This window comes from Rhinolophus hipposideros, assembly GCF_964194185.1.
Source record: "Rhinolophus hipposideros genome assembly, chromosome: 6".
Lineage (NCBI taxonomy): Eukaryota > Metazoa > Chordata > Mammalia > Chiroptera > Rhinolophidae > Rhinolophus > Rhinolophus hipposideros.
In genome coordinates this window covers 59,430,271-59,447,541 of record NC_138052.1, presented here as the reverse complement: position 1 = coordinate 59,447,541, position 17,271 = coordinate 59,430,271, and positions in this window count along the sequence as shown.

Here is a 17,271-nt window from a genome sequence, read left to right as displayed (position 1 = left end):
AAGCCAGGCTGCAGTGGTTAATGTGATTTAATTTGTTTGGCATTAGAGTTCTAATTATAGAGAGGAGTACAACCTTTTATAATATACTAAATGAATTTTCTCTGGTGTCGTCCACATAGTGTACGGCTTACATAGAAACTTTCATAATATAATCATGGAGGGAGGAAAAGCCTATACACTTTTAGCAACAATAGTTTAAGCACATTGGTTTGTTGACCAAAACTATTATAAACATTTATACATTTCCCTATTTAGGTTAGTGTAAAGTTAAGTGGAAATGAATAAATACTTTGAAGCAGCTTTGCAAACATATTAGTAAGTTTGACTGATTGGTAGTATCAAATGAAAAGTCAGGCAAAAATCATTGAATGTATCCTTTATGCTGAATTCTCTGGAATTGAAAGAAGATAACATTTTTACAGCAAATTGTGTTTTAAAACATACAAGGAGGAAAAATGATTAGTAATTTGAATTATCTTTAAAAACCTATTAAATTCTACTTGGAATTATAATTATGAATGCATATAATATATTATTAATGCACAAGTCAACTTCTTGAAAATACAGATTTTTATCTTATTTATTTTTTGTATTCCCAATAGTATTTTTCTTATTTTAACTTATTAATTACTTAATAATTTTTGATGAATTTATAGTGGATATGGAGGTTGTTTAGATCAAAGTTATAGCAGCTAAATGAACATGCATTTATCATTACATTTTGTAGTAAAATTCATTGAAAACTTACTTTAGAGTTTATGTTTTTAGGTCCTGTATAAGAAGTCCTTCCCACTCCTTAAAATCACCTTTACTTTATCTTCTTGAGCTTTATAATTTTGCTTGTCATATTGGGTATTTAATCTCCTGGGGCTTATTTTCATATATGAAGTGAGTTAGTGATAATAAAATTTTATTTTTTTCATGTACTGAGTCAAATTTCCCCAAATAATTTATGGAACATTGTATTATTTTCACATTTATTTGTGATGATACCTCTTATAAACCATACTGATTTCTGTATTCTTTTGGTTTATTTGTCTATATCAGTTCCTTATTGTTTTAATTACAGTGGTGTCAGATAGCTTAATACAGAGGTTTTAATTACAGTGGTGTCAGATAGCTTAATATCTGTTAGGGTATATTTTTTGTTTTGTCTTTTCTCAAGTATGTTCTTTTTAATTGCTTTTGCACTCTTTGAGCATTTACTTTCCCGTGTAAATTTTAGGAACCCTTTATATAATTTCATATTTTGGTTTGTATTTATTTAAATTTCATTAATTCATTTAATTATACATTAAAATTATTTGGAGAGAATGGCATATTTACAATATTGAATTTTTCATCACTCTATAAACATGGTATATATCTGTATTTATATAGGCATTTTTTATGTTCTTTAATAAAGAGATTTAAAATTATGTATACAGTTCTTTTATTTTTTTGTTAGGTGAATCTATTTATTTATTTACTTAATTTATGCTACTGTGTTATAACTGGTTATTTTTTATAAATGAAAAATACTATCAATGTTTCAGTTCCTAGATCTGAAAATGTTCCTCTTTCTGTTAATAGTTATAACAGTTGTTTTTCTATTTGTATCATAGAATATAAACTTTTTGAGGCCTTTACCCAGATATGGCCTTAAGTCATATATTTTCATAAATAATCACAGTAGCCCTCTGACTTCTCATTGATATGTTCTCCCATGAAGTTTTTTCATAGCAAAAACTTCAATTCTGAACCTGTTGTTAATTTCTCTTATGAAAGTATTACATTCTTGTTTAGGGTAGAAATCCCTGTTATAGTGAAAAATGCAGAATTTGCCAGATGGCAAATGTTACCATACCTTACCACTGATGAACAAATACACTATATAGCAGCAAAAAGCTCAGAAAATTTTCCTCTTCCCAGCCATAGCTAATTGAAGTCTGTAGCATCCTTCCCTTGGGGGAATCACTCTTTCCTACATGTAGCCTCATCCTAGTGAGGCACTCCAAGAATCCAAACTTCTAGGTTTTAGGGGAATGAAGACCAAGATCAAGCCAATTATGCCTTCCCTTTCTTTTTTCAACAGTGGTTGTCAAAGAATTGGGCATGTAATCCCAACAGTGCTAATGTAATACACTCTTCAATATTGGTTTTAAGAAATAAGAAAAGAGAAAAAATAAACCCTCTCAGACTGCTACACTCAGATGTGACATTGGGACCTCTGTTCATCATCTCATCTGTTTGAAAGGTGGAGAGCTGTGTGTAGAGCTCACAAAAGGAGCCCTGCATGGTAGCAAGCAAAGCCAAGTCAACAGGAAAAGAGAGGCCTGAATTCAGTTCCCCTCTTCAAATTCTCAAGCAGGCACTACATTTTCTTTTATTAGAACTAATTTGAGGTGTATTGGTATCATTCACAGTCAAAAGTTCCCCAATACTTAATCTGATACTTGGAAGTAAGGTGCTGTATCTGACAGGCTTGAAAGTCTAAAATTTTTGATGTCATAAGATGGATGTGAATATTCTTCCACTAACAAGTGGGAACTTGGCAATCCTTATTTGATAGTAAAGTAACTGGTTAAATGATCTCTCTCTCTCTCTCTCTCTCTCTCTCTCTTTCTCTCTCTCTCTGTTGGGGAAGGGCATATATCATATGCCTACAGGGTTTGGAAGTTTAGAGAACTAAGTAGAAAAATGTGAGACTGTAGAATTTTGTTGGCTTATTCTCGTGGTCTTTAATACTGTCTTGAAAGAAGTAGGGATGTAACTTCACTGAGAACTAGAGACCTTGGAGGATCACACAGACCATTGTGAGAACGTTGGCATTGCTCTGAGTGAAATGGACAACCACTGAATGGTTTTGAACAATAGAATGAAATGATCTAAATAACGATTTTAAAGGCTCACTCTGGCTTTTGAGCAGAGAATGGCCACCAGAAATGCAAGGGAAGTCCAGTTAGGTATCTATTATAATGATCTGAGAATTGGAGGTGGTACAGGTTAGTAGCAGTGGATGTAGTAAGAAGTGGTCAGAATTTCCAATATATGGGCCAGTCTGCATATATTAACTAAAAAATTATTAGCCAATTGGCAATCCCATATTGATCATCCAGAGAAACTGAGTAATAGATAACCTAATGTACCTATAAACACTTACCCCTTTCAGTTTCCTGGAGACCTCTGCCTGGCCTTTTCAGCTCATTCAATAGAAACAGTGCCAGGTTGAGATATCTCAAAGACTTTGCTTCCCAGAAGGCAGAATACGTACATATATTTCTCCAGGTTCCACTCTATATGATTTCCTGCTGTCATTCCAGCCAATGGAGGTGCAAGTGTTCAGTGATGCCTCTATATTAAGGTTATGTATTATAAATGTGGACCAAAAGAGATGACAAGTATATTATGAATGTTTATAAATGAATGTGTTTACTTAAAACTAAAACATTTTTAATGTATATTGTGCAATTGGTATCCTATAATTTAAACAGAGCATAAATGTTTTGAGAATTATGTTCTTTTCAATCTGTTACAGACATGATCAAAGGAAACTTTGCTTTTAGCCATGTATTGCTCTCTTTTGAGAATTGTATCATCAAAGTCATTAAGAAGTGCCTCTGAGAAGAATAACAGTGCTAATTATGTTTATAATGAAAAATAATATCTAAATAAAATGTGTTGATATCACATTAATGAATATTAAGAACATTAAGGAAGGTCTATGCTACACTTATTATAGCAAGTCTTATTAATTTGCATCAGCATTCTAATTTTCACCTGTAATCTAGTGAGGAAGACGTTTTAATGATGTAAAATAGATATATACAGAAAGGGAATTAGATAATATTGTATTGCTTATATTTAAGAATTGTTGCTGTATTTATATATTTTCTGAAGAAAATCACTATTTGATTAAAAACCAATTTGTCAAGATATTTCTCCATATTACTGTCTAATTCATAATTTATATCTTCCTAGAATATGCATTTTGAAAGTGAAGTTATTTTCTTCTGTATACTACTAATTTTTAATGAACAACCATATATAAAACATTGCATACACTAAACATCCTATGGGGAGTTTTTCTCAGAAATTGACAAGCTGAGTCTAAAATTGATAAGCAAATATGAAGGGCCTAGAAAAGTCAAAACAATTTAGAAAAAGAACAAAATTGAAGGACCTAAACTGCCTAATTTCAAGATTTACTATAAAGCTACAGTAAGTAAGATAGTGTGGTATTACTTAGGTAAAAACATACATATTGGTGTCATAAAATAGAGAGTTCAGAAAAATACCTACACAAATATGGTTGATTCAGTTTTGATAAAGCTGTCAAAGAAATTTAGTAGGGGAATGACAGTCTTTTAAAGAAACGGTGATGGGAAAGTCGAATATCCACATGGGGAAAAATTGATCTTAAAAACTTCATACTGTTTGTAATACTCAATTCAGAATTGATCATTGACCTAAATGTAAAAAGTAAAACAGTAAAACTTTTAGAACAAAACAAAGGGAAAAAAATCTTTTAAACTTGCGTAGGCAAAGGTTTCTTAAACTAGACACAAAAGTCATAAATCATATAATTCAAAAAATGATAAATGGAAAAGATAAGTGGGACCTCAACAAAATTAAAATTATGATTCTCTTCAATAGTCACTATAAGAAAATAAAAATGAACATCGTAGAGTAGAAGGGAATATTTTCAAAACACATATCTGATAAAGGATTTGTGCACAGATACGAGAATATAATGAACACTTACAACTCAATAACACCATACTGTAACAAAAATTAGGAAAAGATTATTAATTCTTGTTAATATTGTTAATATTGTTCTTGTTAATATTGAGTTTTCAAAATATCTTCTTCTATTCTATGGCTTGCCTTATGATTTATCTACTGCTGAACACTGAGTTATCCAAGGCTTAGCAACCCAAAGTCAGAACCATTTATTACTTCACAGTGTCTGTAGGCCAAGAATCTGGGAGGAGTTAGCTAGATTTTTCTACTTCAGAGTCTCTCACAAGATTGCAATCAACCCAGTATTAGAATGACATTTCATTACTTCTGTTTCATTCTGTGTATTAGATGTGAATGAGTAAGTTCATCACATACACAAGGTGAGGATATTACACAAGGACATGACTACAAAGGAGGCAAAAAATGTTCGGGGCCACCATAGACATTTCAGCACACCCTCTGGTCCCCCTTTATCCATATCCTCCCATATTCTTCTGGCATGCAAAATAACCAATGTCTCTACAAGTGGCTTTTGTTTGTTTGTTTTTGGTAGACAGATTTTTTTATTGAGTACAATTGACGTCTAATATTATGTTAGTTTCAAATGTACAACATAATGATTTGATATTTGTATATGCTGCAAATGATCACCACAATAAGTCTAATTAACAGCCATTACCATACATAGTTACAAAATTTTTTTTCTTGTGTTGAAAACTTTTAAGAACTACTCTCTTAGCAACATTCAAATATGCAATATACTATTATTAGCTGTAGTCACGTTGCTGTACGTTACCTCCCCATGACTTAACTCATTTTGTAACTGGAACTTTGTATCTTTTGACCCCCTTTACCTATTTTGCCCACCCAAACCCCTCACTCCTGGTAAATAACCAATCTGTTCTCTGTATCTATGAACTTTTTTTGTTTGTTTTTTGATTCCATATATAAATGAGATCATACAGTGTTTGTCTTACTCTGTGTGACTATTTCACCTAGCATAATGCCCTCAAGACCCATTTAATTGTGGCAAATGGCAAGATTTCATTCTTTATTATGGCTAAATAATATTTCACCCTGTGCATATGCATGTGTGTGTATCACATTTTCTTCATTCATTAATGGACACATATCTTTGCTATTGTAAATAATGCTTCAATAAACATGGGGTGCATATATCTGTTTGAGTAAGTGTTTTTGTTTTCTTCAGATAAATACTCTGAAGGGGAATTGTTGGATCATAATTCTATTTTTAATTTTTTGAGAACCCTCCATACTGTGTTCCATAGTGGCTTCACCAATTTACAGTCCCACCAACATTGCACAAAGGTTCCCTTTTCTCTACATCTCTGCCAGTACTTTCATATTTTGTCTCTTTGACAATAGCCATTTTAATAGGTGTGAGTTGATATCTCATTGTGGTTCTGATTTACATTTACCTGATGCTTAGTGATGTTGAGCATCTTTTCGTGTACTTGTTGGCCATCTGTATGTCCTCTTGGAAAAATGTCCTCTGGCCATTTTTATTGGATTATTTGTGTGGTTTTTTTTTTTTTTTTTGTCTGTTGAGTTGTGTGAGTTCTTTATATATATTTTGGATATTTACTCCTTCTTAGATACATGGTTTGCAAATATTTTCTCCCATTCAGTAGCTTACCTTTTCATTTTGCTCATGGTTTCTTGGCTGTGGAGAAGCTTTTCAATTTAATGTAGTCACACTTGTTTATTTTGTTTTTGTTGTGCTTGCTTTTGATGTCATATGATCATATGATTTTTACCCTTCATTTTATTAATCAGTGTATCATATTGATTGTTTTTCAGATGTTGAACCATCCTTGCTTCCCTAAAATAAATCCTACTTGATCATGGAATATGATCCTTTCAATGTAGTGTTGAATTTGGTTTGCTAATATTTTGTTGAAAAATTTTTATGTCTATGTTCATCAGGAATATTGATCTGACAGTTTTTTCAAATTTTTTTAATGGCATGCATCATGATGGTGACTTTATATCTACTAGACCTCCATTTATAAGTTTAGTTTAAAGAAAAATGGCTTGAGTAGGAAGTTTTTATTGTCCTCTTATTCTTAAAAATATATTTATATTATCATTTTATACAAATATATACCTTTAAGGAGAAATGCCTTTTTATTTTCCTATATATCTTTTATTTCTAAATAAAATACTAAGATTTCCATAATATGGTCATAATGTCCAAGTAACTTCTCTTTAAAATTGCTTCACATAATCTTTATTTATATTTTCCATTAATTCTACTCTGAAACAAATTGCCACCTCTAATATTTGAGAAATTTAACACTGATAAAATTTTGAGGTATAAAATAAAAACGATTTATTTTTGAAACTTTGGAAGAAATTGTTTAAGAATACCAATGGACAAATTTGTTTACCATTTTTTTCTGACTTTAGGTTAAAAATTAACTGTTTCTTTTTATTTCAGTGTTATAAACTTTACATTTTTCTCCTTATGCCTTTTAAGAAAATAATGTAGTTTGAATAGTTTTTACAAACTTTTTTTCCATCTCAAGACAATTTTATTCTCTGATATATATCATATCTCTCTCTTTAGAGAGCTCTTTATCCCATTATTGAAGCAACTCATCTAAATCATATCCCTACATGGATGAAGCCCTTTAAATTTAAAGTGCTGTCCCTTAATTATAGTTCCTCTCAATTTCTAGAACCAGGGAACCCAAAGAACTTGTTTTCTGCATAGGATAACTGTCATAGACATTCTAGTTTAAAAAAGGGGGATGCAACAAGCAGTCGCTTGTCCATAAGAATTCTAAAATCTATCCAAATGTTGGAAGCTCCTTGTTTATGTCTCAAGGCCCAGGAATAATTTCCCTTTGCAGTCACATCTGCTCTCTGGACACTTGGTGCACCTTATATGACATCTTCACCCTGTGTGTCATGTTTGCTTTTGCATGAAAGGCATTACTCTTTTGCAACTAAACAAATATAGCCTGCTTCCTGCAAATAGAATTAGGGAGGTCCATAGGCCTTTTCTCACTTTGTGTTTTTTTAAATTTTAGCATTATGTGCTGTCTTCGAGAGACTGAAGATTTCTTAAACAATTAAGTTATGGCTCTTTTTAAGTCTTTCCTTCAATTTACCTCTTTTCTGTTGTATTTCATTATTAGTAGCAGGAAAAGAAACAGTCTATACCTTCAAAACTTTTCTTAGACATTTCTTTAGGGAGGTCACCTGATTCATTAAGCACATTTTCTATTTTCTATACAATCCATTTTAGTGTGCTAATCTTTTTACCATTAAATAACAAGGATTCCCCTTCTTCTAATTTTCAAAGAGGTGTTGCTCACTTTCCTGTAAGCCCTCACCCACAACACTCTCAAAAGTAACAAATTCTACAAACAGCACATTCAAGGCACTTTAAGTTTTCACTAACACTGTCCTCAAAGTTGACTGCTCAATTTCAAAATTATTCCCATATTTTATGTTTTTGTAATGGCAATCTCCACATTCAGGCAACAAAATCTGTGTTAGCAATCTATTGCTGCCTAGTAAATTACTCCAAAACGTAGTGTTTGAAAACAGCAAACATTTAGTATTTCACAGTTTCTATCAGTAAGGAAGCCAGGCAGATTTTCAAGGTGTTTCTGCCTGATGATGTCTCAAAAGACTGCAATCAATGTATCAGCTGGAAATGCAGTTGTCTCCTGTTTCTGCTAGGGTAGGATTCACTTCCAAGTTTACTCTTGTGATTTTTGACATGTCTCAGAAAATCTACTCCTAGACATTTATGTGGACCTTTCTAAAGGGCTGCCTCAGGACATGTCTGCTGGTTTCCCTCTGACTGGGCAATCCAAGACAGAGTAAGAAAGTGCTAAAGATAAAGGCTACAGTCTTTTTGTGACATCTCTTCACTTCTGCTATATCGTATTCACTAGAAATGAGTCAACATGTCCCACCTACATTCAAGGGTAGGCTATTACACAGGGTTTGAATACCTTCAGACAGGGATCACTGGAAGGCCGTTGAGGTGGGCGCATCTTCAAGGCTGCATACTGACATAGTTTTGTATGGACACGTACCAGTAGTGATTTGGAATTGTTCATAATATTGAGTTAAATATTGCCCCCAATTGCAGGCTTTTTACAAAAGGTTTTATACTTCATATTTTAAAGGACAAATCACAAACTTTGAATAGATGGAAAATGTCCTCAGTGTATCTTTTAAGTTATAATTTAGCTGATTCTCATTAGATCTAGGGAAGTTACCTTTTTTTTCATACTTCCTAGCTCTTGTTTTGTATATGTATGCACTGTAAAAGAGAAGACTGCTACTTAAAACATCATGATTTTGTTAAACAATTTTTTTTTTTAATTGCTTTTCCAATACAGGAATTTCCACGAGGCTTGGCTTAGGCTGTCATGCTGCCGCAACTTTTCACATAGTGTCTTCACAATGTTTATATTTATACACTAAAGGTTCTTGATGTATAAAGAGTTAGGTCACTCTACCCACAGTTCAGAGACAATATCCTGTATCAGGCAGGGTCCAGTAAACAAAACAAAACAACCAAACAAAACAGAGATTTAATACAGGCAGCTGTTTTCATAAGTGTCGTTTAAAAAAGAGGATGGAAGCGTTGTTAATGGAACCCAGAGAAACAAAGCTGCATAAAGCTCCCACCGCCCTTTGGGCAGGGAAATCAAAGGGAAGAGGTGACATTACGTGAACCTACTACAGGGGACATCCTGCAGCTGGTGCTCAGACCTCTGGGGTGGGGCTGTGGTTTAATGGTGCTCATGGTGTGGAGGAGAGGTGGAGGCAACTTGGTGGTTTGGAAACTCTACCTCGTGAGTGCATGTTTCTGGGCTGTTATTCATCCCCCAGTGTGCAGCTAGATGTGTCCAAAGGAGCTGGGTTCTGAGCTTGTCTGTCCTAACTGGAGAGATGGCAACCGGACCAGGGAGCTGGACGCTCTTCTCATTTCCAGCTTTCTAATCTTCCACACCAGTGATTAACACCAGGAGAGATTAACTCTCAGCTGGTGAAGGAGTTGGCTCAATATAGTCTGTAGATTTCCATCCACAGCACCACTGAGAGGATATAGGGTAAGCTTGACACTGAGAGACAAGGTAAGTAAGTGCCCCCTCAGAGAATGCTGTAATGCGTTTAGGTTACTAAACAGCTGACAACATATGAAGTTCTGTAAGTTCTTAAAAATGTCACACATATTTATTTTCTGGTTGATATTAAGAGCCTTGATTCATGTAGATACTGACTGATACAGCAAAGTTGTCACTTCCCACTAAGCAGGTGCTGAAAAAGAATTGGCCTGCAAGATTTTTATTAGAGATTAATGTAGGTAATGGGGAGGGAGAGGAAGGATTGAGGAGAGCAGTTCTCAAATTTCAGCATCCATCAGAATCACCCAGCAATTGCTAATACCCACTCCCAGTATACCTGATTCAGTAGTTCTGAGATAGGCCGAGAATTTGCTACTGAGTAAAAGAATACTCAACCTGTAATGCGGCCTCAAGAAGAGCCTTGTCCAAGGCTCTCTGGCAGGGAGCTCTTGGGAGACTGTTGCCCATCAGATGATACCCTGCTGGGCTAAAAGAATCAGGCCCCTGTCCCCTCATCTCTCTCAGTCACTGGATACTGGTTGCCCTGAGAAGGGCATGAAGCTGGGGGAGGCCAGCTCTCTGTGGCTGAGGCAGGCTCTGAAGTATGAGCTAGAGGCTGTCTGCTGATCTTCCTCTCCATTGTGAGGCAGTAAGCCTTCCTGGTGGGAGATCTGTGGTATATCTCTACATCTCCCGGAAATTTGGAAATAAAGTTTCTTCACTATGGACCACTGTTTTTTTGTTTAGTTTTGTTTTTAATTTCAAGTAAATTAATGTAGTATCCAATATTCCAATAAAATACAAAATACAGCACAACCAGTTCCCTATACAACCATAAAACACAATGAAAAGAAAAATATGCTTATAAAATGAATGTGATATCTGTGTCCTTATATTGTTATGAAATAATTGTGCAATAAATCTATAAAACAAATCTATTTTACAAAAATAATACAGAATACAATTAAAGTTGTTACAGCTCTTCTGAAACATATAGACATAAAGTCCAGGTATAATGAATAAAATTTATGATTTAATTACGCAAAATATTCACTTTCTTGGTTGCAAACATAAACTATATTCATACCATGGTTGGTCTAATTACGAATTCATACTAAAACCAAAATAAACTCATTGAGTTATAACATATTTCGACATTAATATTAAAGTATATTTAAATACACTATCTTCAGATCAATTTCTTAAATCTACATTATTTTAAAGCATTAAAATTTTGTGTTCATATATATCCAGAACCACAAATATATTTTTTATTCAGAAGATAACTAGGAGATTTTTGTTCTGAGAAATGAATCAACTATGTACTATATAATGTTATCTTTTCTATTCTAAAATCTAATCTTTTAACTGAATGAGTTAGATTTTTATTTGCTTCATTTTGCAAATCCCATTGTTGCTGAATATACCACTCAGGTGATATTTCATAATGGTCTTTCTGAGCTATTTGTTTCCAAGTCCATGACTTAGTAATAAGCTTGTTCTAACTTTGCAGTGAAAACTCTGATGGCCAGATTAAAAGATGCAAAGCCTAAAATAATTATAAGAATGGCTGAAATAGGTGATAATGTTTAAGGAAACATATTATACAAAAATGTCCTATTCTTCATGATAGTCACTTTAAGGACTAAAAGTGACTCTGTAAAGATCTAGAGTAAAACTTCACCTAAGGTATGATGTATTTTAAACACAGTGGAACATATAAGGGTTCTTGCTAAAATATTAAAAAACAACAAAGGGACACAAGGAGACTTGGGGAGATATTGGATCTGTCTGTTACCTTGGTTGTCGTGATGGTATCATGATGTTTGCTTATGTCCAGACTCATCAAATGGTATACATTAAATATATGGCGTTCTTTGTGTGTCAATCATATCTCAGTTAAGGTTTAAGAAAACTAATATCCCAAATAAAAATATTTAATTATAACCTACATTCATATATTTATAATTGTATATACCAGATTATAAACTGTTTTTAGGCATTTAGGAGAAAGTAGATTATTAAATTTATAAACTGGGTAACTTGAGCACTAAAGAAAATACAAGTGATCATAAAGATTCTTTACCAAATACAGAAGCCACACTTTCCCCCATACCAAAATCTCCAAAAACGAATATGTAGAAGGTGTGACAAAATAAACAAGCATACACATGTGCAGATGAAAAGTGATCTTTTTTGTTTGTGTGTCTATAAATGGTTTCTTTTTCCTCTAATGTCCTCCCCAACACCTTTCCTGGATAGCAGGTAAAGGAAAAGGAAAATTAACAGAAACACTAGATTTAGTATAGAAAATAAATAACTTCAAGAATATTTCAAGGAAACATTCAGTCTCTAGATACCTATAGACATTCAGTCTATAGGTAAAAATGCTCACTCTCTCAGGCCTCTCAGACTTCATCTACAAATGGAGAGAGGTGTTTGAAAGTATGGCTTCTGGGATCTCTTATTAAGATGTGGAGGCAGGGTGTTTCAGGTCCTCTGGTCACTCTTTGCCCAGATAGACTTTGCAGCCAAAGTCATTGCTCAGCTCAAATACTTCATGATTTCCATCCCATCAATATGGCCTTGTTGTTCTTGGGACATATTAAGAATGCCCTGAAATGTATTATATTGACACTCCAAGAGTTAACTCTTTGGCAAAGTAATCTTTCAGCAGAGACCTGAAAGAAGAGAAGGGAAAAAGCCACAGAATGTATTTGATAGAAGGAACTTGGAATGTCAAGTACATTTTAGTGCATTCTTAATTTCTCCAACAACAACAAGGCCATATTGGTGGGTTGGAAACCATGAAATATTTGAACTGAATAGTGAATTGTTTTGTACACCTGAAACCAATTAAAAAATTAAAAATTAAAAAAAAAGTTCTTCCTGGACTATTTTACATAGAACAGTCCTCTCTGCATTATTACTCTCTAGCTGTTACTTCGCCTTAATCTTCTTGATAGCATTTATATAGCCCCAGAATGCAACTGTAAATCAGGGACTATTTGGTTTACTATGTATCCCTAGTGTTTAAAAGTGTGACTGGAAAGTATTAGGTACTCAATACTTATTTCTTATGTGAATAATATATTTACAGCTAACTTCAAAGAGATATTAACCTAGGCACTAGGTGTTATGTTAAGTGGTTTAAACATATGACACATAATTGTGACAAAAATCCCATGCTATAGAGCTAAGTGACCAGTTTTTTAGTAGCAGAGAGGGGATTTGATCTTACGCAGTTTGATATCAGAGACAACACTATTACTCATCGTATCAAATTCCCACCCTGAGAAATGTCTCTTAGTATTTAAAGTAAAACATTGCTTTCTCTTCTTTGAGCTTTTGATGTTCTTCATTCTTTTAAGTGAATAGTGCTAATGCAATTGACATTTATTTTTACCCAGGCTGAGAGACAAAGTTTTGTTTGTTCTCCAATCATTAACTTTATCAATGCCTTAGAATATATGCTCTCTCCAACTTTCTATTCCAAGTTTTTTTGTTTGTTTTGTTTTGGTTTTCCCCAGGAAAAATATGGTGAATTAAAAACTTAGAATTTGCCTTTAGGATCTTGAATCTGCTGATCTGTGTTATGCCTTATTTGTAATTTGCATTGCATTCACTGTCCTCTGAGGAACCTCCAGACTTTGATTTTTTCTCTTTAGTGTTTTATAGTATGTTCATGCTTATTGCACATAATATTGTGCTTTGTGAAGTTTTCCTACTTTACTATGTAATTTTAATTCTAATTATACATGACATGTTAGTGTTACTTTCAATTCCACGTATAAACTCCAGTTTTCAGAAAACAATGCTATATATATATATATATATATATATATATACACACACACACACACACACACACATATATATATATATATATATATATATATATATATATATATATACATATATATATATTACTTGGGGGCTGTATTCAAACACTGATAGTATAATTTGGTCAAAAAATTCTGTGTTAATATTTTACTGCTTTTTCACTGAGAGTCTGAATATACAAATGGACGGTAGCCAGACCATATATAGAAGTCAGATTCTGACTCTCAACCTCAGCAAGCAGTTCAGTGATAGCCTCAGTAGCCATTGACCCAAAACAGCCAGGACTTGATCAATAACTGACAGTTTACCTCCATTTTTGCCCGTGCTTTGAACCAGCGAGAGAAAGCCAAATATGCACTCCTAACTAGTCATGTAGGATGCCCTGCCTCCAGTTAGCCCACTTACAGTTTCTTCATGGCAGCAGCCTCCAATCAGATACTTGAAGCAAGATCTTTTTTCCATGTAAAACTTTCCCATTCATCTGCCTGCCTTTGAGTCTGTGCCAAACAAGAGGTTGATGGCTGACTGCCTTGCTATAGCCTAGCTCTGAACAAACAGCTCTTATTCATTCTCACTTGGGTTGTCTTCCTGTATTTCCTGTTTCTTTATTAGTCCACTGAAAAATTTATTTTCATTTGTCCATATTATAACTAATATATTAAAAATGTAGACTTCCACTTATTTATGCATTGTATTCATGAACACCCATTTTGAGAGTTTAAGTTTGGAGGGAGTGACAGTCAGAGACACAGCCCCCCCCACTCCTGGGCTAGCCGAGCTCACATGCTATCAGCATTCCTAGCCCCAGGACCTCCCTTCAGAGACCACAGCAGCTGAAACCTTACAAAGAAATTTTCTCCTCTGACTCAGCACTTTCTCACTCCCAGCAAACCCCTGCCCCTCTTCCTGACCACCTGGGTCAATAAAAGGCAGAAAGTTCTTTTTTTTTCTTTTCCCCAGGATCCTCAGCCATGAGATGATTCTCCCCACTGCCCTGCACATCATCTCGCAGTACCATTCCATGGGGATAATGGAACATTGGCAAGCTGTGGGGACAAAGCCCCCAAAAAACAGTTTCCAGGCTCTCGGCCTCACATAGAAAAGTGCTGGCTCGGGTAGTAAATGGCCATCAACTGTGATCAGATGGCCATCAGCTGTGGCTAGTTGGCCGTCAGCTGTAACCCGTAGGCCATTGGCCACTAATATAACGGCTGTGGCTACGCTAGCAGAAAGGAATGGGGGCTAGCAAGAAGATGGTAGCTGGCAAGCACAGACTGCTGTTAGGCAGATTATGTAGATCCTGCTTCCTGTGTCTCCAGCCTAGCCGCCAGCGAGAATATATTGGTTTGACTCCCCTATCTATGGCTCCGTGGGTGTTCCTTTTTGGCATTACCGTGTCCTGCGTTCTTGGGCAGGGAGTGGGAGCTGAGACCCTGCACGACACAAGCCTAGGATTTTCGTTTTCTTTGCCTCTGGCCTGTACTATCAGTTTTATGTGCTGAATTATTTCCCTGAAGAACTCATACGTTGAAGTCTTAACGCCCAGTATCTCAGAATATGACTGTATTTGGAAATATAGGCTTTAAAGAGGTAATGAAGGTGAAATAAGGTCCTGAAATAGGCCCTAATCCAAAATGACTGGTGTCCTCTTAAGAAGAGGAACTTACGACAGAGACACACAGAGGGCAGAGCATGTGAAGACATAGGGAGAAGATGCCCATTTACAGCCCAGGAGAGGGGCCTCAGAAGGAACAACCCTGATGACACCTGAATTCAAACTTCTAGCCTCCAGAACTGTGAGTTTAAACCACCCATGCTCTATGGCACTTTTTAATGGCAGTCATAAACTAGTATACAGGTTAAGTGAGGAAAAGCTTGATTTTTGCATTTGGTTTGGCTCATTGTCCTAATTTACCACCTTGATACCTGGCAGCTCAACAATTTTTGTCTTCATTGTATAAATGTTGTCTTTTGAAGAACAATTTTTTATGAAGTCCCAATTTATATTTTTTTCTTCAATGTTCATATTTTGTTTAGCTTACCTAAAAAAAAAAATATTTGCAAGTTCACAAACTTGTGTTTTTTAAGAAATTTTATAGTTTTTGGTTGAACATTTAGGTGCGTGTTTCATTTTGAGTTCAATTTTATGCACGGCCTAAGAAAAGGGAAAATGATCAATCTTTATGCATACAGATTAAATTTAATTGCTTTAGCATCTGTCAAAAACAAATTGACCCTGGATATGTGGATTTATTCTGGATGCTCCATTTTGTTACATTGATCTATAGGTCTATCTTTTCACTAATACCAAACAGTTTTGTTTTTTGTAGTTTTATATATTATATATAATATATAACAAAACAAATAATATGCATATATTTCATAAAATATACAAATTTCTATATATTTAAAGAACTATAAAAATAGCTATTGTTTAAAAGAAAAACTAGCAAGAAAAGTAGCATTGTTTTATTATTTTGAAAATATCTTTTATGTTTTGTTTAACAGAAGAGAGCTTATTTGGTTTGTTGTAATATCACCTATCATGTGATCTGGTATATTCATAAAGCATGAAAACGGCAAACTTGTATATTATTATTATTATTATTAAAAGTTTTGACCTCACTGTTCATTTCATGAGATACAGAAGACCAAGAAGCAGCCTTTTAAGTTGCCTTTTAATTTGTTATAATCATTTATTGTACCATTTGACAACTACAGAAAAATTCTCTAATGTGTCTTCAGTGTCAGACCTTTGGGGATACAAAATTCTGATCAGTATTATCTGGTGAGCATTTAACAGCTCAAGCAAGTTGACAGAATGTGAACATACTCAGAATACAGAATTTCTCCACAAATTATATATATAATAATTGGGTTTTTATGTGCAGAAATGTATTTCAGGCTATACTATAAAAAGATAGAGGATGAAATATTGATGAGAACATACAAGTTCATCGGAAATTCCTTTATAATCATCTCCTTTCTTCACTAATTTTCTTTTTTAAGCTTTTGTTTTTTTCTGTCCTATTAGTTTATTTCCCAAACTTGGTATGTAAATGTTATGATAATGACTTTATTTTGTCAGTTATTCTGTGAACCTTACCCTTTTCACAGTATACCACGCACAAAGATTGCAAATGAATAGATATGTAGCATTAGGCTATTTATTATAGACCTTTCTGAAATTAGTGGTCCTATCTCAAATGAAGCAATATTTTTTTCCATATCTTGCATAGTTATTAAATATATTAATATATACAAAACTATAATTAAACTGTAAAGTGATATACAAATATAAGCTATAAATATTTCAATAAACACAATACTAGTACTTAGTTGCTGTATGTAAATTCAAGACCACATACCTGGATCTATGAGTAGTGATACCTTGATCTCTAATATCCAAATATTAGTGTGAGAGTATGATTCCAGGTTGAGAGTTGATACACAGCTGTGGGATGGTTGAGTGGTTTCTCCAGTTGCCAATGATATTAGAAAACTAAGCTTAACTATAGACCCTTATAGATTTAGTTGTTTGCTAGAAAATACAGTTAGTTTTGAAGACACTTTGGAAATTTTAATTTTG